At 37.9% G+C, this 22,569-nt stretch overlaps 1 non-coding gene across 1 annotated transcript; it reads right to left on the bottom strand.

Annotated features, from left to right (window-relative positions):
• Nucleotides 1-2,789: 2,789 nt before the first annotated feature.
• TRNAK-UUU (transfer RNA lysine (anticodon UUU)) lies at nucleotides 2,790-2,862 on the bottom strand. The gene has a single exon. It is a non-coding gene; the product is annotated as a tRNA-Lys (tRNA).
• Nucleotides 2,863-22,569: the final 19,707 nt, after the last annotated feature.

The raw sequence follows: 22,569 nt of genomic DNA on the forward strand, positions 1-22,569 counted from the left end.
TTTAACAATTTTAAATTGGTTCGCACATCACACTGAAGAAATCGAACAATAAGTAACAATTCGTTATTTTAGAAGACAAGATTTCATGTAAATCGAATTCCTATTATGAAGTACTCAAAAATTAATCCATGTACAATATGCCTACATAATCATGAATGTATATTCTACTACACAACAAGACAAATCAGTTAGGGAAAGGAATGTTCTTGTATATTAAAAACAACTGAAATTTGACATTTTTCCAATTTTATTGACACGGTGTTCATTCAATATTACACTACCCAAATATTAATAACTTTTAAAATAGTACTAAATAATTTTAGAAAATAATATTTTTGTTACATCAAACAATGTTCCAAATTGTATTCGGTTTTTAAATGTAGTATAGTCACGGTTAAAATGTGAAGAAAATTATCTGATGCAATTGCAAAAATAATTTTAATTGCGGAACTACCAACAATGACATAAGCAGAGTGGCTCATAGATCACAACTGAATATAGAAACAATTATTTGTAATAACTTCAGTCATTGAAACAGTTAAACAATACCAGCAATTTTAAAATAAACAAGTCAGAACGAAGTTCAGAATATTTCCGGAGGAAGAGGTCGCTGTCCAAACGCTTTGAGTAGCCATATTTCTTAAGGTATCATGCTCCTGTAAGTAAAATTAGTTTATAATAAACGGTGCGAAACAAAGTGACAATAAACCAAGATGGCTTTACAGCTCCTGATAAGACTTAGCCAAAAATTTGCTACATGAATGCTCATTACGTACATTGAGAAGGAAAGTATTGCTAATAAATTTGAATCAAACACCTTCAGCAAATATTGTTTTTCTGTATATAAAAACAAATAAATAGAGCATGCACAGAATCTACATGATAAAGTTAGATTGAAAGAAAACTACATTCATAATTTCAAATGATAATTTTTAACGGAAAGCCATATTTGTCAAAGGTGCAAAATTTAAAATATCGTAAATTGAGTTGCAGTTGATTAAATTGGTGAGGGAGAGGGAACACTTTTAGGGAAGGGAATTTTTTTCATTTCCACCCATTCAACTCACTCTAGTACACAGTGCTACAGCAATTTTATTTTACAGCCTTTCTCTCTCTCCTTCATTCAAATAACCTCTTTTCCCACCACTTCCAATGAACATTATAGCAATTAAATATGGATATATAAGTATTCCAATACAATTTTACCACATGAATTTACTAAAGTTTTGCTTTACAATACTCAAAAATTTACACTGGAATAGTAAAAAGGAAGCTAATACTAAGTGAAATTATTCTATTACTTTTAAAAGATTTTACTTTGTAGCTTTCGAACAAATTAAATGACATGAAATTGATTCAAATAAAAGTTGTAGCGTAATTTATACGCTTTGAAACGATATAAATCTTGAAGTAAGACTTAAAGCTTTCCTGGCGACGAATGATGAATACATTCTCTTGAGCTATCGACCATCTTCTACCCTGAAGATGAGAGTGACGTTAGCTTTCTAAAACTTGGAATATTTTCGACAACTTACCCGGTACCTGGTCGATAGCCCGAGATAATCTATTCACGATATAAATCTTAATGTATTTAATGAAATATACACCTTAAAATGTGTCTTCAAATGGAAGATAGTACCAGATAGTACCAAAAAGTGTCTATCACAGTCAAGCGGTCAAGTCTGGGATCATTGACTTTTTGGTACAAGCAATAGACTTTTTAGAATTAATTGTTATACAATTTAAGATATGCTCAGTCGAGTATGGCAATCGCCATGTGCGTGATGACGGCTGTCATTTTGAAAAGAGTCCGCCATCTTGAAAAGAGTTCGCCATATTGAATGAATTTGATTTGATATATCTCAGGAACGGTGGCACCTATCAACATCCGGTATTTTCAGAAATGGTCCAAATATTGTAAACTTCCATAATATGTCAATAACTTTTTCTTTTTTGAAAAATAGAAATATAAGTTTTATAAAAATCTCACAATTTATAATATTTTGTGTTAATAACTGCATTACAATTCACGAACAAAACAATGGTATTATATATTTTGTAATGTTTTTTAGAAGGCTTTAGATGAACTAAACCCTTAAAATACTGTTCTTTATATTTATAAATTTTGCCGAAAACACATATTCATTGTAATGTATGATTCGAAAATAGTGAAAATTATTTTGAAAATATTTTGCTGTGAATTTTTCATGAGATAGTTTTCCTTCTTTGATCAGGTCTCAAAATCGTATACTTCACATTCGCATAATGTACTGCACGCCAGACATTTCCATTCAAAACTTGGAACGGCCAGTGTACTGTTGACGTCGCAGGGTATTTTATTTTTTATCTGTAGTTATCATCAGCAAGTACATAGTATTGTCATTCCCAGAGGAATCTAAGAAAAACTACAATCCTCCATCAGAAATTTGCAGAGCTGGGTTGACAACAAGGGTATGTACAACATAGATAATAACCCTAAGACTACAAGTGCCGGAGATTCTTTCATGATAAAGATTTTATTATTCTAACATCCTCATGTTGACAAAAATGGATCAAAATAGCTCATTCTAACCATGTCACAACGAGTATAGTAGTTGTATCATAGGCTATAAAAGTTGTTTACCTTGAAATTATGCAAATGAGGGTAGATATTTAACTTTGGACGATGGGGGAGGGTGTAGGCGAGTATGACGCAATCGTACGTGAGGTTACGTAAGTATCCGAAAGCGTAGGAGTTTGTAGATGAGCATAAGAAGCGAAGATGACGTTGTTTGAAAAAAAAAAGCTTTCGCCCGAACAGGGATTCGAACCCTGGACCATTAAGTTAAAAGCCTAATGCTCTACCGCCTGAGCTATCCGGGCGACAGAGGTTGTAGAAGGTATGAGTAAAACATGTGTGTGTGTGTGTGTGTGTGTGTGTGTGTGTGAGTACGCAGATATATTCTTGTGGGAACCAGCGTATGTTTAAACACCTTTTTTAATGGGACCAAAAAAATTGTTGGGACTTTTTGCCGGTCCCAACAGCGAGAAGTCCATTGCGAGACTCCTGAGACCCCTTTCGACATGTACGCGAAGTATTTCGAAGGTACCAAAAAGTCGCTATTTGTTCGATTTGTGTGTTAACGTGTGTGTTAAACTCTGCCAGCTCTGGAAGCTTCACGTCTGTGCAAAAGTGTGGGGTTTAATCGCATCTCTTGGGACCAGGAAGTGTGGGTGTGTAAAATCTGGGATCTATTTCGCATGTATTGGTACCGAACATCCCAGGGGGTTGAGAGGCGAGGAAAGGTACGTGCAAATGCCGACGGGGTTCCCCTCTCGCCTGGCCGTCTTGTTGCTTCCGAGCTGTCAATGTTGCCAACTTAAAACTTTGGAACCAGATCTGTTTTTCTATTATCTTCTAACCCTCCAAGTGTAATTGTAATTGATTTGTTTTGTTTTACTTCGCTTTTTGTACCACTGATGGCTAATTTGCGAAGATGGGGATGACTGATGATATCATGAAATTGATGAATCGACTCCCACAACATCCATGCCCAGACCGGGATTCGAACTCGGGAACCCTGGTGTCGTAGCGCGATGTGTTAACCACTCCACCACGGGGGTCGGCTTTAATCCTGCAATCAAACAAAATGCTACAATAGAATTTATTCCTCCAAATGTGACCCTTCTATATGTGCCTATAACAAATTATTAGTTGGGTTTTACTATAATACTGGTAACAGAAATCCATTTGTAAAGCTCATTTTCTTCCATTACCAGGAAACGATGTTATCAGTAGAAACTCGTTACTTGTCTCCTTTCGGCCATGATGAGGATAAGAATGGAGATTTCTGACCAAGGCGACAAGCGATCCAGCAAAAGGGGGGGGGGGTGTTCATATCGAAGTGACAAGTGACACGATACCTCTGTCTACAAGCAAGCGTTTTTCTCAAATGCTCTAACAGACCAAGGCGACACGCTGCATGGCATCCATGACTTTCAGAAGCGGAAGCCGAGAAGCGACACGTTTCGAAACGAAGAAGCAAGTCTCGCCTGTTACTTCCGTTTGTCAATATCCTGAATTGGGTCGCCTAGGTCTGGTGTTCGGGCTTTAACAGTGAATGCTTACTTGAAGACTGAAGTGGCTTGTCTTTCTTTTCGCTTGTCACTTCGGTATGAACTTCAGTGTCATTTGCAGCCGTCGTTTGCTACTTGTTGCCTGTCGTTTCGGTTTAAAATCTCTCGGCAAGAAAGCATTCAATGCGTAGGCATGACCACCAGACCGAAGCAACACGATAACATCCCCAGTGCGTGAAACATGCAAGTGGCACGTGTAGTTTGTCAAATCACATTTGTTAGAAAGTTTTATTTATTTAAGAATTTTTGTTTCCAAAGCCATTTATCGCTTCGGTACGAAAGTTCCATTGGGACGAAGCGACGAGCAACGAGGGGTTTCTCACTGAAGTAACACTACCCGTGCAGCATAGCATATATTATTGAGTGTTTGTTTCCAAGTGACACGTGTCGCTTCTCGCTTCTGTCTGAAAGCATCCCAAGACTCGTACGGTATTCGAACATAGGATCCCTATTCGTAGAACACGAAGACAAACGTTTATACTTCTCAAAGTTAACGGCTTGATTGCAATCCTTAACTACATTTAATTTCAATGCAGTTCTTTTTTTAACAGTCGTGTTTGGCAACACTGATAAGTGAAGCGAAGTTTTCACTCTCGCCTCTGCAGCCGCGCCGAAACCGTGGACAGAGAGCTGTGATGTCTTTTTGCGACGTTGCATGCTACACGTATTTGACGTCTTCTGTACTCGCTCGCTCTGTTTAACGTGCGACTAAACGAGAGGGGAAAGTCTTCACCCGACAACGTCGCAGGGGCAAAACAATCGATTCCTTGCTTGTAGTAAGTTCACCGCGCATTTTCCCCCTGTGTCTGTTGTCACGGTATCTTACGCTTGATCTCTCCATTGCGTTATTTTCACAAAGTAGGAACTGTGTCCTGCTCGTCACTTCGGTTTGCGTGTGTTTCTTCATAGTTCAAATGTAAAAAGATAACATACAAATGCTTACGCAGAGATATTCGCATTATTATATGCGTATAACGCATTTGCTTATACATAATTGATTGATTGATTTGGTGTTTTAAGTCCACTTTATGCACAATAAGGCTAATCGGGACTGGACCCACAGTTTAAAGTGGGATCCGAACCACTATGAGCTTCCACCGGTTATCGAACCCGGGATCACTTGATTACAAGGCAACGACGCTACCACTGCTCCATCTTATGCATAAAACAACCGAGAGAACAATGACATGTACATTTGATAATGTTCCCCACCAGAAAACTTTGAGGGAAAAAGCTCGAGTTGAAGACATCGATTTAATTTTTTATATAATGCCTGAAAACAACATATTTGCCTTCTATGACCTTAACGAAAATATTAAATCCACTGTAGTAAACATTACTTTCTAGATGGCAAAATAAAATGTAAACGACATAAATACTCTTCCCGTTTCTAAACCTGATAATTTATAGCCGTGTATTTGATTGAATTTTATAATTAATAATGCAATGAAGTAAATGGTCACACAGTATTCAGGTTTAGTGAAAGATAGCGTATTCCTTCCCTCAGTGTGGTCTTTATATAACAATATTTACAAAGTTACAGAAGCAACTGTACTTGAAGGGACAGCGAAGATTTTATGCCATCAAAATATATGTGGCGACTGCTACAAAAGGTAAAGTTCTCCCCTGTGTATGGCAGTCTGCCGTGACACCATTCGAGCAAACGATATGGCTCCACACATTCTCGATCTCTGCCGTAGTGAAGGATACATGAATGATACACACAACGCTCTGATGTATCTAGGGGTCGCGGGTTCGACACGCGGTGGAGGAACATGGCATGGTGTTCCCTTGACGGTGCCCTTCATCAATTTCATCATATTATTACTCATCCTCGTCGTTTGGATTAGCCAAAAATGAAAAAAGCGACGCTAAAAATCATCTAATCAAATGTATTCATTACTTACCTTCCAGCCTCCATGAAGAAGTGGCTACGAAGCCAGAAGCCCTACTTTTGAATCCTGGGTGAGGAATGAATATATCATCGTGTTCATTCGGATTCCACCATTAATGCTCATTAACGATTAACCTACGACGTAGAAAAACGCTTAAAATTAACGTAAACATACGTCGCATTCTTCAGTCGCTTCATTAATGTGGATCATTTCACTATCCTAGGGGGGAAATGTTAGTTTAGCAACGTAAAGAATATTCACTTTCGAGACAATCCAAGGCATTGAGAGGCAAAGGTGTAGCAAGGGGTGGAAGAAGTGCGCGACCGCACGGGACTTCGCGCTTAAAGGAGCTTGATATGAAAAATGTTATAAATAGAAGTGGGGGGGGGGGCCATGGAAAATGCTATTTTTTGTGGGCAGCAATATTAAAACATTCTGTATTTATCTGGTTTTAAATTCTAGTTAAACGTTATAATTTGAATGAATACGTCCAATCAGAGGCATAACATACAGGCAGGCAGGTCTTAAGTCTAAGGGGCACGAAAGAAGTAAAAAATGATCGTCGTATTTCTCATGTGAAACAGTTAGGAAAAATTTACGAAAACTTGCTTAGACATTTTTACACATTTATTCTTTCATTGAATAGAACTTCCTTTGTCTTGTATTCTCTTCAATCTCTTGACCTTGCACTCCCGATTTTAATAAGTTAACAACAAACACCTCTAACTGGCACGAAGCAAGCGCGAGACATTTAAACGATTGCGTTGTTTCCTTCCTTCCTAGAACAGGCTCGTACCCAGAATTTTTTTGAGGAGGTTGGAGACAGATCCGAAAATGTGGAACAAAAGAGAACATCCGAAATGCTATTGGATTTGTTGAGTTAGGTTATTTTACGTCGATTTTCTGACACTTTTGGCTGATCGTGATGATGAGGATGAGTGATGATATGATGAAAATTGATCACGCAACACTCACAAAGAACGTCCATGCCCAACCCTGGATTCGAACCCGGAACCCACAGCGTCGTAGCGCGTTGTGCTAACCAGGTGGTCGACCCTGGTCGGTGAAATGCTGTTGGAAGTACTGGATGTGACCACCAATGTTTCGGTAGTATTATTGTACGAGCTAGTGCTAGCTCGTAGCTCGTATAGTGCTAAGTGTACACCCAACGGTAAAAGCAATATGTCCATCTCCACTGTATTTTCATTCAGTCTGTTTTCCACAGTGTCATGATAATGGGTTGAAATAGAAACGCAGTCAACATAAGCTTCGCATCAAAAGAATGAATGACCCCTTAGAAGAACACAGGATGTAGAGTAGTGTTGCCCACGAGACGAGACTTTGGCCTGTCTCGTCTCGTGGAGTCTCGTGGAAATGCTGTCTCGTCTCGAAAATATTCGTTTGTTTTATGACACATGGTCAAGCTCGTCTCGTCTCGAATTTTTAAAAGCCTGTCCCGTCTCGTCCCATGGGCAACACTAAAGAGTAATGAGAGAATTAAAATGGTGGTGAACAATTTGCCTACTATTATCTTTCCTAATTGTAAAATTGTAGACTTGCAATGTTAAGGTCCAAAGTATCGGGAAGAAATAATTATTAATTAATTATTATTAATAATTAGGAATCATTATTAAAATGAAGAACATGTTTATATGGGGGTTAACGCCTCCAAAATAAAACCTCGAAACATTTAGTCAAATTACGACTTGAGTTTGAAAGAAATTGGGACAGGGATTTGAAAGAATAGACTGTTCCGACTAAATTGGAATGTCTTGTAAACACGCATCAATGATTAGAAAACAAAAAATACAAGGTCAGTTTAGTTTCCCTTGGCAGATAAGGTTTAGCACAGTTCTGAAAAAAGAGGGGAGCGACTGCTCACCCCCACTTCCATTTAATTTCCACCATTGGATGGGGGCCTCGCATTCTAATCTCATCCAGGGCTTCGCTATATGTTGCTACGCCACTGTTGAGAGAGGATTACTAAATTCAAAAATCCATATTTCGAAGCGTCATGCATGTTTTTTGCAATTGTTTTATACTTATTGTTAGTTTACTTAGTTTATTTGACGTCTCATTTCTACCACTTCTGGCTAATTGCGAGGTTGCAAGTGAATGTCAGAAATGAATGAAGGGTCTTAGCAATAGCAACCAATTTTCGCGACGTGTACTTTCACCCCTCTCTCTTGCCACTACTGTGTGCCGTGTTCTTTGACATTCTGACATTGTCCTCGGTTTTCTTATAGCTTTTCTTTCAATCAAAATATGTGCACAATGACAACGTGACTACTGCTGCATTTGCAAACTGGAAGTAAGAAAATGCAAGTCAATGTATACTGCTATAATCTAATTTTGTATTGGTATAATTGTTATTTTCGCTTGTCGATCGCTACTCCTCGCAGACTCGTGTTGGTAAACATGTGAAGAATTAGCAAATTAGAATTCAGATCGAAAAGTTATTGTTCCTGGATATTAAGGTAAAGAGATAATGGATTGTTGCAAGTCTGATTTGTGAACAGATAGACTAATCGGGACTGAATGGGATCCGAACCAATATGTGTGTCTACTAGACATCGAATCCGGGACCCCTTGATTACAAAGCTTGATTGGAAATTGAGGCGTTCTTAGTCAAGCATTAATATATGTATAGAAAAATTTCAATAGTGGGAAATATACAATATTGCAGGATTTAAAAAAAAGAAGTATAAAATCACTGTAAAATTTAAGAGCGAAAAGGAGTTACGAATAATATATATCCTATATTTTGTTAAAGTTTTGGGCCTAAAAGCTTAGAAGAATCAGTTAAATTGATTTAAGGTTTTATTATAAATCCACTTTATGTACAAATAGGTTAGTCATGGTGGACCTAGAGTTTAATGTTGAATTATAACACTACGTGTCTCCATCGAACACAGGACCCCTTGCTTACAAGGCACCGAGATTGCCACCATCGGGGTGGCCCTACAGACATACTGTCTGGCTACCTTAGCTGAGACCATGGACGAAAGTGCGCATTGGCAAAATAGGGGCACTTTGTTCAGGAAGCCGGTTTCGTGAAAATCGTCAGCTGTTGAAAAAACAATGAAGTTTCAAACGTAGTAACATCGCCGCCAAAATACGTATAGATGTTTACGAATTATGTAAGGGTACAGAATGAAAGAAATAACCATCCATATACTATATAAGCAAACGGAACATATCAGGAAAGTATTCATTACGTCACATTAGTAGATAAACTTGTTTGTAAACATGCAACTTCATTTTCGGTCATTCAATTAAATTGGTATCCTTATTAAATCGTATAATTAGCACAAATGTACACAGCAGTAATCAGAATAGTATCAACAGTATTATTATGCAAACTATTATAAATACAGTAAAGAACATGTAGTAACTGATTGGTTTGTGGCATTGTGTATTATATCAAGGGTGTTTTGTAGAATGTGCAACAGGGACCAATACGTCTTTGTTTTCTTTGTTCCACTTCGAAACGGTTTGTTACGAATTGTAAGAGACATCACAAACACAACACAGAAAGCAGTAATAAACACAGCAAGCGGACCATACAGAGCGACCACAAGGAAAAAAACCATGGACGAAATGTCCCAGCGTTCAGCTCGTGCCATAAGGAAGCCTGGTCCACTCTCCCCCTCCTCTCCTCGCAGGAGTACGGTGCACAGGCTTTGCTGGTCTGAGCAGATTTTTTTGCTTGTGGTTTTACTATAGCAAGCAAGAGCCACAGGGTGGTGTTCTACCTGCTTCCCTTCTCGCGTTTGGAATCGTACTTTCCAGCTAGTTTCGTTTCCCTTGGCCGGACTGTACCAGTCAAATTATAATTTAGAACTTCAAGTTACTTGGTGACAAAAAAAATACTACACTGATCCCCCAAAAAATACCTTACTTCACAGAATATACTACTTTAACACGGAATTATCATTACCTGCAAACTATATGAGTGTTTCCAAAGATCTGCTGCATATACCCTTTCCCTCATAACAAAGATCAACTAAAAAATTTTTTTAAAAAAAAACGAGCGTTTCTCTATTTGCAGTCCGTCTTTGTTTACGTGTAGCGCGAAAGGTTAAAGTTTTAGTGTTTGAAACCCAGAAAAGCATGTTTTTGCACTTGTCCTTTCTTGCATCATGATAAGATGTACAAATGCCTCAGCTCGATATAATTCAACTTCAGAGCTCTTCTGCTGCTTGCAGGAGTGGATGTTATCTGCTTCAGTAATCTACACTCCCTTGTTCCACCTGCCAGGCTGCGAGAGTAGTGCTTTCAATTATTTTGACTGGTATGTAATTTTCGCTGCTGGCTGCAAGCAATGTGTAACAAAATTATACCTCATGTGTTATAACATGGCGATTATTATTATTATTATTATTATTATTATTATTATTATTATTATTATTATTATTATTATTATTAAAGATTAATTAGTGAAATAGTTTTCTCTTTCGCTAAAATTAACATAAAGAAGATAGCAAAGAATGAACTATGAATCAACGAAATTAATAACAGCGTTTGCTTTTCTTTGACGATTTAGTTAGGAAACAGACCTGTGATCCAATATTTCGTTATTATATATCATATTATTCTTCTTTAAATCTTGTATCTACAAGGAAAATCAAACAAAGAAACATAAGGACGTCTTATTTGAAATTCTTAACGCCGTAGCGTGAAACGAAAGGCGGGAGGGACTTCGAAATGCAACAGTTAACTTTAGTACTTGGTTCTTGGAGAGAACGTGCTTAATATTAAGTTAACGAATGGTTTGTTCAATGAATGTTCAATTAATGAAAATCCCGTGGATAGAACGAAAGTACTATTTACATTGGGAACCATCAAACGTGATTTAGTTACCTAACAACCGCTGCATACCCAACCCAAATCTCGACAAATTAAAAGTAACAGCGAGCAAATGTAGAAATATTATGCAATAGATATTGGTCCATCATTCCCAGCTGAATTGTATCCTTAAACATCTGTCACAAGTGACTTATCGAAAGTTTCATCTGCACATGATTTTGCCAAACAGTACCTCTCCAATTCTACCTCCCTCTACAGAGGTATACCATGTTAGATATCATTTTAAAACTATAGGTCCTGTCCCATTTAACCGATCTGTGCAAAAAAGTGAACTTAAAACTATACATTTAAAAAACTCCGATTTCCGCACGGACTGCTTAGCACAGTGCTTATGAAGCCAATGGTTACGGTTCGCATCTCCCCCTGGACGTGGGTGTACTTTGTAAGTGTTTCTGCATCAATTTCCTAATTTCATCCTATCATCACTCATCCTCATCGTCGCGATTAGCCAAAGTGGTATAAAAGCGATGCTAAATAACAAAATCAAATCTTTGCAGACACACGCAAACAACATACATAAATAGAAGAAACTGAACAGGAGGAAATGTTTTATCATTTCCTTTCACAAGTGTGTTTGTTTTACATTCAAGGCAACTTAAATAATGCTTTGCGATGGGCCAAAAATATGTAGATTCGTCACTGACAGTCATTTGTTTTCTCCTCTCCACATCGCTTTTAGCCGAGTGCCGCCTTGTTGCCAGTTTCCTTCATTGCTACGTTGTCAAAAGCTTCAAAAAAAAAATATTACATCTCTTCTTTCGATGTCTAAGGTTCATGATGATACAAATGCTTAGCACTGAATAAAGGCGACGACCATCTGTTCAAGAATGCTTAACATTTTGACAACGCAGGGGTAGCATGACATTGTAAAGAGCTGCTTGCGTCACCCACGCTCCGACCGCTCCCTTACTGTTGGACTTATGCACGTTGTGGTTCGCATACCACTTTTAATTATAGGTCAGCACCGATTAGCCCATCTTTGCATAAAGTAGACTTAGAACTCAATTCCATTACCGAACATTTCGGTTTCTTGAAGGTAATTTGGGAGCTACGTTAAATAGAGGATAAAGATAACAGAGGCAAAGGGATTCGATGTGCTGACCACGTGTCAACTTATAAGGAAACCACTTAAGAGGCCTTTGTTATTCATGGCAGTTTCGCCACGGAATTTTTTCATCGTAGCTGTTATGGAGATGATTAATTTTATATAAGATTGGCGAGAAAATATTAACAAAACATGATATTATTGTGTTTCACGCTAATCGGAGGTGAATTCTGTTACTGGGTGATAGATGGGTGTTATGATATGTCAGCTGTAAAGTTAAGAACAGTGGCGTATTTAGAAGGAGTTTTAGAACTAGGTAGTCTTATTTTTGCTCAACTTTCCTTAAAATAAAATAAAAATAAAATTTAGGAAAATATGGCATGATCTAGGAGTGGTAAGAAATATCTGATAACCCCTTATGATTTGATTTGATTTGATTTGTTGTTTGAAGTCCACTTTATGCACAGTAAGGCTAATCGGGACTGGACCTACAGTTTAAAGTGGAATCCGAACCACATGTGCTTCCACCGGGATTCGAACCCGGGACTCCTTTATAACCACCTTATGTTCACATCCCTTTACTGCATTTGTGAGTACGTCACTGAAAGCGTGGGGAATACTGCCCGCAAATAAAATGGAGAGGGTTCCTTAAATAACGATAACAGAAGCGGGGTGTAATGCATGGCTTTCCTGCAAGAGCCTAAATGTCAACCTCTCTTCCACGTCCTGGACTCAGGGAGGAAGGGGGTTGCCGTTAGGCTATCCTAGGCTATAACCTAGGGCCAGACAAAAATGAGATGCTGAAGGGGCAGAAGTGAAAACCATGGCAAATTGAAACATGCCAAATCCTTTTACTTGCTTATTTCGTTAACGAAGGACTATCTAGCAATTAAATAAGTTATTTCACCATGGCCTATTTTCAAACGTCACCTAGATCATACAAAGAGTATGTACAACTCTATTGTTCGAATATAAGTAATTGTTCCTCGAAAAAAACTAATGTAAACATTTTGAATGCCAACAAAAAAAAGTCAATTGGGGGATATTGGCGACCAAAATCAACATCATTGTTTACCGATTTACCGGTTCGCGTGCAGTGTGGCTACCATAAGGTAGTGTTGATTCGTTTTCCTTTAGTGCGTGTGCGGTATTAGTGTTGTCTGGCGAAATATATATTGAAAGTGGCTGTTTCAAAGGAAAACGAAGTTTAATGAGTAATTTTTAATCAGATGTATCAATGTTTTGAACTTTACAAGTGTTATTAGTACAGAGCATGATGCAGTTAGTGAAAATTAAGTACCATGAGAACAAATTATTAATAAAAATGTCTACAGTGCCCAAAATAAAGGATAGTCCAAATTCTATATATCTCGCTCTGGATGGGCTACATTTTACAGACAATCGGTGCTTTCGCGTCTAGACTCAGATTCAGTCTGTTTGTTGCGTACTGCCCATACATTCTTGTTATTGCCCTCGCATCAATTCCATCCTAATCTTAGCGATTGACCAAAAGAGACAAAAGCGAGAAGTAATATTAGTCGAATTAATCTCTATATAACACCAGCAAATGGCTGTGTCTTCCTCAAATTGAGGATTCCTCTCGCAGATATCCCATATAACATGAAGGTTAGGATGAATGATGAAACAGATTGTTGGAACAAAAATAATTTCATGTCCAGGTTTTCCAGGATGCGAACCTAGGACACCGAGTTTTGTTGCACGCTACGCTAACCATTCAGCCACAGAGCCGACCTGAAATACTTTGTGCTTGCAGGAGTGATTCTCGAGACGCACACGATAAAAGTGGCAAGATGAATAAGACTTGCATTGGCGCCTTCAGGTCTCCGCCGAGCATTCAACCATATCGGTATCAATACCTCAACTTGATGTGGTTTCAAGGTGAATAGTATGTATGCCCCCATACTTCAAGTTGTTGTATTTCTGCCGTCCAACTTACAGATATGTATGTGTAACACAGTGTTAATGACCAGGGACATATGAAAAATGGGATAACCGTTAAAATAAAATAAATTATAATTGCATGATTGTGGATTTAAGGTGTTGCTTTGTTAACTGACTTTCGCAGTTATAACTATCGAAAATTAAATATTTGTGGTTAAACTCGCCTAAAATCAATTGGTAAATTGTTTTACATTTTAACACAAATGTCATGTCAAGTTAATGTACTTGAAGCTAATATATATTTTAAGTTGGGGACATCACAGAGGGCGAAGGGGTGGTTGTTGAAAGACTGCTGAATTCGCCGCATTGTTGCTTCAAGGGAAGGGGGGAAACTCGTTCAAAACGTAAATACTCTCATCTAAAACTAGAAATGCTAGTAGCAACAAAGAAAGAGGGTAGAATTGTTTTCAGCACTCTATCCTCAATATTTCGCATGCATGTACTATATGAGAAGCAGCAACTTGAACTTTAATAAAGGATAAATGAAAAATCTGCTGCTACCAGGGGCTCTAGTTTCTACACTAACTCCGTGCTATTAATTCGAGGAGACGGTTGTTTTCTCATATTGACTCACATGCTAGTCATTTATGAAAATCCGCGCTTTTGGTAGATCATTCCCAATCAGTAACATGAATAGATATTGATACTTTTTAACATTAAAATTCAAGAAGCAATTTTTTAATGAATAATTTCTTCTTTTGTTGCAAATAATTGCAAAATTATCATCATTAATAAATAGGGAACGAATTATTTCACGAGTGTTACACACGTCATATTTTATCATTCTCTAAACCTCAAAATAATATGTTAATATTGAATCAATGCTTTTTCTTGTTCACATCACAGCACCTCCAAATTAGCCGCGATTGAGGAATGTGGGAGGCCCTACACATCGTTTTATCTAGTCTAATAGATAGTCTTGTCATTGTTGAGAGACTAAACAAAATGCAGGACTACATTTAGAATATAATCGTTATATTTGCACTTTCAATCACTGCCACAATCACTGAAGGTGCAATGCCTATAAAGTGTTTGCAACACGCTCCGAAACGTTTGCCGTAATTATTGCAATGGGTGTGATTTCGCGCAAACAATTTTCGGGGAAGTTGTTGGCTGAATATCATCCAATGGAAACAGCCGCTGAGGTTCTAATGGTGATCAAACGCCTAACCGCACCATTAAATGTGATACCGTTACCACTACGCCATTGGGGACAATTGCGATAGCAGAAAACATTCACACTTTTTCGCCATCTTTATTTGCAGTTGAAGTTAATAATACAGCGAACTTGAATCATATTGGGAGTACTGTATTCCCAACTAATTGCCCCCATGCACACGCCACTGTTGCTTGTGTATATAAGTGTTCACTCACTTACAAGCGAAACCGAAACTCGAGCTCTCAGCGAGACAACTCCAGGCGCCGTGAAACAGATAACGGTTAAGCCACTGACGTTCGTTGGAACATGCATTTCTACTGTCTTGGCCTTTGAGTCACTGCTTTGGTTGCGATGAAGTATTTTGGCAGGTGTCCTATTTCGCTGCAGGATACATGCAAGCCTTAACAGAATAATGTTAATGATATGCATATGATATAAAATGGTTACTATTATTCGGAAATTAATACATGATTTCTCTTCTGTAGAGTGTAAGAATTTTTTCTTCCGATAATGAAATAGTAAAAAAAATATTTAACCAGAAATCAACAAAGTGAATTACAACGTTTGCTTTTATTTACCTTTTGATATATTATCAAAGCAATTACGACCTTGTTTTTAATACTGCCGATGCTGTGCGTAAATGCAGTCAGTACCCCTCCCCCCAAAATTATATGTTTACTGTCTCTTTATATACAGGGAGGTTATTGCAGCATGCCACCGCTTCAGCATCGGCCGCTTGCCGGTCCAGTCATGCAACAGGTGCCGGCAAATTGCGTAACAGATAGCCCGTAACAGAAACCGCTTGTTTTGTAATGTTTCCACTTTTCACAATTACAGTTACAATTACAATTGAAATAAGCACGTACCTTGTCGCACGGATGCAGGAAAAGGTGTCCTCCCAAATACAAATATTTCCGGCACCTTATTTCTGACATCTAATCTTAGATTAGACATCGCTACTTTATCCTCAGTTGACAGAAAGGGAAGACAGCATCCCGGCGCATAAAGCAAACCGAAAGCGTAAAATGATATTTAAAAGTAATAATAATGATGATCACTAACCTCCTGTGTTATAAGAGATGTTGAAAATGACTTCCTTCAACAGCAATACAACACGTTTCTTAGGTTCAAGAGATCCTGTCTATCGTAATCCCTGACCACTTTTCTGCAAGAATTCGTTTTCACGTAATTATCGTACATAAAAACTCTATGTTCAAGACTATATTTGTTTAACGACATAAGTAATGAATGAATAACAATTAACACACAATAAAGCACTAGCACACCAACTCAATAACACAGTATAAACAAAACGCGTACTGATAAACGCGAACAGAAGTGAACATGAATGAGCGTAGACTCACTGTCTGGTAGCCGACAGTGTTGCTAACCATTTTTCGGCAATGTCCCTACAGACGTAGTCAAAATGTCCCTACAACTGACCAAATGTCCCTACGCCAAGTAAAGTGACTAAAAAAAAAACACCTCATGAGCATGCAAACAGAAGATAAAATATACACATTTACTTACCAAATCTTTCTGCTCGGTGCTTCCACAATTAATGAAGGAGCGAATTTACAATACAGGACCTCTCCCCGATTTTTTGTAATATTTCGCATACTCACTAATTGAGGCCTCCTAATCACGAATTTGAAGTTAAAATTTGGGGGGTCACGTGTAGAAATTGCAAAATAAGTGACATTGAGTGGTCCGCGATCGGCACGATTGCTTATTATTTACCGGAAGATTTTGTGTTTCCAATACTTAAAAAACGAAATATACATTCCTGATATTACTACGACCCCAAATTTTAACTATGTTTGCCTATCCTAACCTAACCTAACCGTACCTGAATGGTTCGTGGGGCTATCCGTCAATGGTTTGTTGGGCTACCCGTGCATGTTTTTTTCGAGCCCAAATTTTAACTATGTTTGCCTAACCTAACTTAACCTAAACTTACCGAGAATGGTCAGTGGGGCTATTCCTGAATGGTTTTGCGGTAATTGTGATTACGAACCGATAAAAAATATTATTTTCGTAGCACTTTAACGGCAAACGTTCATCATCGAAGGCCATTTTCGTATCCTGCAATTTTATGATTGATGTACTGTTGCCAAATTTACCTGTAATCAAATCAGTTCTTCTACATCGTGATTGTCGCTGTCACATGTAAGCACGTTCTTTGGGCAATATACTGAAATCCATAAGTTTATTAATTAGCCCACAGCCATCCTCCTGCACACTCCACCTAACAATCTGTACAACATTAACAACTTTTTTACTGTTCTCTTCCGCCATTCTTACACGATCCATGCTCTCCAAGTATGAAATCAACAGTGTGGCAACGCTGTAGACAGCGTAACTAATTTTAATTTGTTCATATCAACAAATATGGCTACCATACTTGTATACGGAGAATCATTGCGAGAATTGAAAAGCTTATTTTACAACTTCTACACGTTAATGAACATTTTTTCCCCCTCACCCCAACATGTTAACTTGAGATAAATAATCACGAATAATTATTTCGTGAGTATAAGACGTAGCATAGAAATTACAGAAGGGTCCGGTATTGTAAATTCTTGCCTTAATGAATAATAGGGGTGTGCTGGACAGAATTTTTTGGGTCGGGACGGGATCGGGACGGTAATTTTTTTAAATCCCGACATTCGGGACTGAAAAATTTGCAATTTCCCGACCAAGTCGGAAAATTTTCTGGACGGGAAATGTTCGAAATTTCCCGAAGCACTGGAAATCTCGAATTTTACAAGTCATTTTCACTTTAAGTGATTGTTTTTGCATTTCTAGAATAAAAACTTACAACTTTCGATAAGTTCCAGAAACTTACAAGGCAGAAAACGTCGAGAATTAACGACTTTTTAAAGTAAAGAATCCAGCACACCCCTAATGAATAACGTTGAGTCGTTTACTGTTGATTATGTTATTTGAAGTCATACATGCTGCTGCTGTGAAGAGATAGATGTTGGTTGGTGATGCTGTATTTCCTGCATTCTTTAACAATTTTGGTCCCATTTTATTTCCCTTTTTTGTTTTTGTATCACTTAACATTGAAAATATTCTTTCCGTTTCCGCGTTAGAATGCGGCAATGTTAGCACTATTTTCGCGAGAGTGGAAATGTTTTCAAAAAGGAACTTGCCTTGAAAGTTTTTGGTAACCGATAACATGTTCCAAAATTCTGATGGAGATCTGTTAGTTAGTTCTTTTTTCTCCTCCTCGCTAAAGTATCCAGATAAACTAATTCATAAAATGTAATTTACCAAGATTGAAAAAAGTACCTACGTTTTCCCTCATTTGGCAAAATCTGTCCCTACGTTCCTACGCGGGCGAAATTTAGTGAAAAGTCCCTATGCGTAGGGACATGTCCCTACGGTTGGCATCACTGCCGACACGTGCAGTATGAAGCGCCATCTCGCGGCTGACAACTCACCCAACCCCCGATAAGCTGCAGGCGCTGTCGCGACAACTGAGAATAAAGTAGCGATGACTAATCTAAGATTAGACGTCAGAAATAAGGTGCCAGAAATATTTGTATTTGGGAGGACACCTTTTCCTGCATCCGTGCGACAAGGTACGTGCTTATTTCAATTGTAATTGTAACTGTAATTGTGAAAAGTGGAAACATTACAAAACAAGCGGTTTCTGTTACGGGCTATCTGTTACGCAATTTGCCGGCACCTGTTGCATGACTGGACCGGCAAGCGGCCGATGCTGAAGCGGTGGCATGCTGCAATAACCTCCCTGTACGTATATCTCTGGTTCTAATTGATTATTTATTTGCCACATAGACAGATGAAACTGACATAGGAATTCGAACCCAGAATTTAGTGTGCTAATATAATGAGTTGACGGACATTTAACAATCGTGGCGTCCTTTAACTTTTCCAGGCAGTCATAGCCGAGATATATGAAGCAACGTTTCGATTACAATTTTGTTGGTTAATGTTGGATATTTTTTTTTAAGTAACGAAAACGCTTTGCTCATTTCCGAATAGCACCTTTCAGTAAACAAATTGATAGATTGATCGAGTTCGTGTTTTAAGTCCATTTTACATACAGTATGGTTAATCGGGACTAGACGTACAGTTTAAACTGGGATACAAACCATTTTATGTCTCAACTGGTTATCGAACACGGGACTCCTTGATTACAAGGCGACGACGTTTACTACTACGCCAACAGGGAGTCCCAGTAACCAATATATATATATATATATATATATACTTTTTCGTCTATGAAACACCCGATATTAACACACTTTCAAACAACGTCTTGTACATATGAAGCAAATTAAAATTGATATGTGAGGGCATAGGAGTGCGCACGGTGGTTGCCAGTGGTGCATGAACACCTCAAAATGCGTCCTCAAAAAATTAAGAATGTAGAAAGTACCATTATAACAATGTCTCCTCTGCTGTCTCGAGATTTGAATTTTAATGGTCGGATCTTTCTAAAGTTAAAGACAGAAGAGTGAAACGACTTGCAGCCAAAGCTGGAAACCGCCTAGAAAGATGACCCTTCGTTCGGGATTCACCAGTGATAAGAGGAAATCCTTGATTGCTTAACGAGTGTCAAGCAAACTATTTTGACAAAACAATAATAATACAATGCTAACAATACCCACAATAGTTTGCAAAATGATCTACGTAATCAGTGCGATGTTTGTAGTGGTGCAACAGTCTACGTTAGAGAAAACAGGGTTTGAAGTAGAGTCCGATTGATTTGATTTTTTTGACGTCGCATTTCTTCTACTTTTGGCTAATCACGAAGATGAAGGTGAATGATAATAGGATCGGATGGATGAAGCAGTATTCGAATGAAGGGGTGAACCGGGGAATTTCCCCCCTCTATTTTTCCCATGCTCTGTTCTACATTTATATTTTCATTCCCAACCATGGGAAGAAAATGTCCCCCTCTGAACGTGTACTTTGAATGGAATGACACTGTTTGAGTCATAATTTCGAGCTTGCTCTTCAAGATGTTTTTAAGAAAGATAGTCATTGTACCCTAAATATTTTATGGATGCACTTTATTTTATTTTCAGAAAAAAATAATAGGATCTGTTCTAGAGTGGTCAAGCAGTAGAAACAACAATGATGGAAATTAGCGAAATGTTTGACATTTGTTGGGTGCCATCAAATCAATCTGTGTGGGTAATAATAAATAATTATCTGGTTCTTGTACATTTCTCTTCGAATAGTGAACTCAGTGCAGCTATCGGTTGAAAAGAAATAGAAAGTGCCAAGGAATGCTGAAGAAAGTACCAACTTAGTTATTTGTAGAATTTTGACTTTCCCCTGTTTTATTAGATTTCCTCAAACAGTTTCCATTGCCTCCACAGAGAAGAAGTGCGCGTCAGGAATTGGCTGTGGCAATAAAATCTCTAACGTCCCGTGTTTTAGCGAAGTACAAACTTTTCAACCTCACAACATTTATAGTATTCATCACAAAGTAGGTAAAATAGATCAATATTCTCATTATTATTATTCCATTTACTAGCCATGGCATACAGTTTTTCTTGCATGTCAGTTGAGTTACTGAATTCTAATTAGATTTATTTATGTGTAAATAACGTAAATATCTTCACAAAAATAAGAAAACGTGTGCTCATGTGAAAACGCATACTCATAAACCATAAGTTAAAATTTCATCTTCACACACCTTATGGTTTCTGTGAAAGGTGAAAATTAGCTTGTGACAAATAGGCTAACATTGTCCAGATAGTCAACTGAAACACCCCTTTAGGCACTCCCATATGAATTAGTCTGCACGTGCGCATGTGTAGGGGAGGAGAGAGAAAGGAGAGCGTATATTTGAAAAATTCATTAACCAAATGTATAAGTGACATTTCCAGAAGCTGAAAATGTATTCCCCGGCATCATGATGCATGAATGAGACTGCGTATCGTATCGTTATCTAAATAACGACGGAGAAAAGGATGCTCGACCGGTAATGACACACTACTAATTGATTAATTGATTTGATTTTACTTAACTTTTCTTCCACTTTTGGCAAATCGCGAAGATGAAGTTGAACTCTAGTTTTATCCCGATATTTTAGTCGAATTAGTCATCACGCACTGTTATTTAAAGGAAACCCTTCTTCCACAACTACATGAGTTTAAATAGAAAATAAAAGCGATAAGAAATGCAGATATGTGCTAGTAAAAGAGCGCGATGTGTGCGCTTTAAAAATGTACGAGAAACTTTTTTTTCCTCCGTGATTAACACAACTCCCAACTTTTTAGTCGCTTGCCGCCATTAGGCTTAGCTTACAAAATGTCACAGGCTCAACTACAGTGATACCCATAAAAACATATGAAGATAAAATATATGGGTTTGAAAGATCGTTTATTGCTTTAAGTGAGGTGAGAGGTTGTATAGAACTTATCCCCTTTATGTTATCGCCGAAGTACGCCGTGCAATAGGGGGTATCGAAAAAAGCAAATTTTTTATGATGCTTTTGCGGTAGAGCGGAAAAGTTGCCTCTATACATAAGTAACTTCTGTTCAAAATTTCACCACCCTAGGATAATGTCTTCTGTTCTGGCAAGGGACGTGAAATTTCAAAAATTTAGTAAAATCGGCAATTTTTTTTTTATTTTTGAAATTTTTTTCAAATTTCACAGCACTTTGCGGTAGTGTGCAAAAGTTGCACCTATGTATGGTTAATTACAGTGCAAAATTTGGCGCCCCACGGACAATATGTTCTGTTCTGGCAAGGGTCCTGAAATTACCCAAAAATCGACAAATACACTGTTTTTTCATTTAACTAACATTTATTAAACATAAACCAGAATTGTCATACACTCGCATACTATTAGATATAAGAATTAAGAAATAAGTATTCAAAATTAAAAGTACGAAAATGTGTGTTTTGTAGGTAATAATAATGTAAAATATGTGTCTTTAGGTTTTGTACTGTCTCTTGCACCTAAATTCAGGCATGGCCTTTCTCGATTTCAGAGTGCAGCGAATAAATCCATCCCGCTTTTTATGACCACACACTTTCTTTGAGGCCTCCGTAACCAATTTTACTGTTCTCTCCACAGCTTGTGTGTGGCATGGGAACTTTGTAAAAGTCCAGTCAATTGGTATTGGTTCTTTCAGCATACTTTTCAATACTTCTGTAGTCACATCATCGAGTATTGGTGATGGAGTTACTTCGCTGGACGACCAGTCAATTAGTTCGATATAGTCGTTTGCTTCGAAGTTTATTTTTGGAATATCGAACTTTCTAATCCCAACGTGTCCAACCGTCTCACATGATTCTCGTGCTTTTATGACTCTTCGAATGCCAAGGGCTCTGATATGTGTTCTCTTATCAGTCAGCATCGCGAGCAGAATGTTTTCTCGAGATGTGAAGTAAGCATTCCGAGAAATCACTGGGTCGATGACGTTGCGGTTAACTTGATCCAAGTATCTAGATGACTGAATGAAATGGTAAAGATGCCGAGCTCCATCCTTAATTGAATGATGGATTTTGATGCGGAACCAAGATGGCAC

The sequence above is a fragment of the Lepisma saccharinum genome, chromosome 2 (assembly GCF_977018435.1).
Source record: "Lepisma saccharinum chromosome 2, izLepSacc3.1, whole genome shotgun sequence".
NCBI lineage: Eukaryota > Metazoa > Arthropoda > Insecta > Zygentoma > Lepismatidae > Lepisma > Lepisma saccharinum.